This window comes from Ixodes scapularis, unplaced genomic scaffold (genome assembly GCF_016920785.2).
Source record: "Ixodes scapularis isolate PalLabHiFi unplaced genomic scaffold, ASM1692078v2 PGA_scaffold1__304_contigs__length_218370807, whole genome shotgun sequence".
Taxonomy (NCBI): Eukaryota; Metazoa; Arthropoda; class Arachnida; order Ixodida; family Ixodidae; genus Ixodes; species Ixodes scapularis.
Genome location: NW_024609846.1, coordinates 53,549,624 through 53,552,001, shown reverse-complemented (window position 1 = coordinate 53,552,001; position 2,378 = coordinate 53,549,624). Strand labels below are relative to the sequence as shown.

The window sequence follows — 2,378 nt, the reverse complement described above, 5'->3', positions numbered from 1 at the left end:
AAATACATCCCTCAAATTTATTGTCACTGTCCAGAGCAGGAAGAAAACTATGTTCTGCACCGAATGCAGTGTCTCTCAATCAAGCACAGGCGTTTAGTGACTTTGTGGTTACGGTGCTAGTCCAGGGCAAGAGTAGTGACGAAATCGACGTTCACACGCAGACTGGCTAAATAAGTGCCGGTGACAACTTATGATGCTTTCCAGCCTGATTTCCATCCATACTTTTGCCTCGAACATTCTAAATGCGCGGGTCATCCAGATTTTCGTAACTGGTGCGAGTTGCAACAATAAAAAAATCTCTAGCTAGTGCTGCGCGTCTTGGTCGTCTCGGCTCTTTGATTGTCTATACCAAAATGTAATAAAAAAAAAACTGCTTGAAGCTCTGTACTTTTTTCACCTATTACGTCCAAGCTGATTACATTTTTTTGTGATTATATTTGTATTACGTTACTAGAGCCTCGCGCACTAACTCCGGAGTGTGCGATGCAAAATTAAAATGAAATACCCAGAAACCTGTTGCAGGTGCCCTGAAGTCGCTAACGCAAATTTTAAGGAATGTATTTGGAAAAGTATTTGAAAGAGACGAAATACATTTGGTTGTATTTGTATCTTGTACTTAAATACTTTTTTGCAAATGTAATTAGATTTGTAATTAAATACATTTTTGACGAAGCATTTTGTATTAGTATTTCGGTACATATTTGCATGTATTTTGCCCATCCCTGCTCTGCACCGTGTCAAATATAAAGCACTTGTCATCCATCAACAGCTTGTCGTGACGAAGTCTAAAGGGCAAACCCTTTGATCGGGCAAATTCAAGCAGTTTGAGGCACGCGAGTCGGACGCATACCGGGAAATCCTCACTGATAGCAAACGGCGAGTTTTTTAGTTTGTATGCCGATGACATTATACTTTCTTTTTCTTTAAATGAAGTAAATGAAGAGAACTTAACAATAATTGGGCGACACTTTCGTTCGTTGAAGGAGCCCAAACGATGTGCTCTTTCGATTCTGATTGGGTCAACACGAATGCAGAGTTTTTCGAAGCACAGTTCGAGGACCAAACCTTCGGACTCATTCCAAGTTTCCTTATCGTTATCAGGGAAACCGAAGAATAACAGATTTGATCTACGGGACCTGCCCTCCGCATCATCACACCGCGTTTTTAGATTAGATAGATCACGTAGAGCGGCCGATAACTGAGGCTCTTTACTTGTGGCAGCGTCCCTCTCCTTCAACTTTATTGAAGCTACGTCGTTATTTAACTGAGCGTTCTGTCCTGTAACCGTTAGAAGAGACTCATCGGTTTGTTTTAGTCTTTCTCTCAGTTCGTTAGTTAGCAGAGTATTCTGTTCGGAAACCGCTAAGAGCGTTTCATCGGTTTGTTTTAGCTTTGCCTTGAGTTCGAGTACTTCTTGTTGAAGTGAGGTTATATACTCTCGAGCTTTAAGACATTGTTGTTGAGATCTTTCACAAATTCAACCTCAACCTATGACATAGGGCCTGGATTTCTCTCTACGTCACCGCACAAAAGGAGTAACAACACTCTAAATGATTCAATGCAGGCTTCAGGGCATGGAAGCTTAAAAAGGCAAATATTATTAGAACGGAAACAATGACAGGATCTCTGTTTACTAACCTGCAATACGAAGATGAAAAAGTTCAAGTACTTCATAGCTAGAAAGCTTCCATGCCCACTGGCGAGCAGCGCGTCGAAGTCGGCTCTTATAGGCGGCACAGGTGGTGTCGATGCCGTAGATGATGTTGGTGATCGGTTGAGTACTTCGATGCAGGGGCAGTTCACGTCGGTGGATGACACCGCAGCAGGGGTACACGTGTCGACGGGTGGAACACTGACTGGCACTTGGAAAGCAGCAAAGTCGTCGTCATGCTGCCGATCAGGTTGGGACCCGCGTCCGAGCTCGCTCAGGACCTGCAATACGAAGATGAAAACGTTCAAGTACTTCATAGCTGGAAAGCTTCCATGCCCACTCTGAGGAATGAATGAATGAATTAAACGTGATACTGAGATTCTACCCTAGTCCGGGGTATTTATCTATGGGCTGACGTAGCTGATGGTCCAGCTGCATTATCGTTCTTGACAATTGTCTTTACGTGCTGGTGTAGCAGTGTCCACAGCCGATGGTGGTCTTGGGATGGTGCAAACCATTGTTCCCAGATGGCGGGTCTAAGGTGTGCGGGCACAGAGGAGAGCAGGGTGTTGTTGGAAGCCTGTGCCCTGGTGCACAGTCACAAAACATGTTCGTCGTTCGGGTACTGCGAGAGAGATTCAAGCTGAATAACAAAAATGAGGCAACAAAGAATGCCAAGTTTTAAACTTGTGTCACAAATATAATCCCGCAAACGTCGCGCGTTTAC

General features: G+C 43.9%; 1 pseudogene; it reads right to left on the bottom strand.

Moving 5' to 3' along the window:
- Positions 1–947: 947 nt before the first annotated feature.
- Positions 948–1,968, bottom strand: LOC115311593 (annotated as a pseudogene).
- Positions 1,969–2,378: the final 410 nt, after the last annotated feature.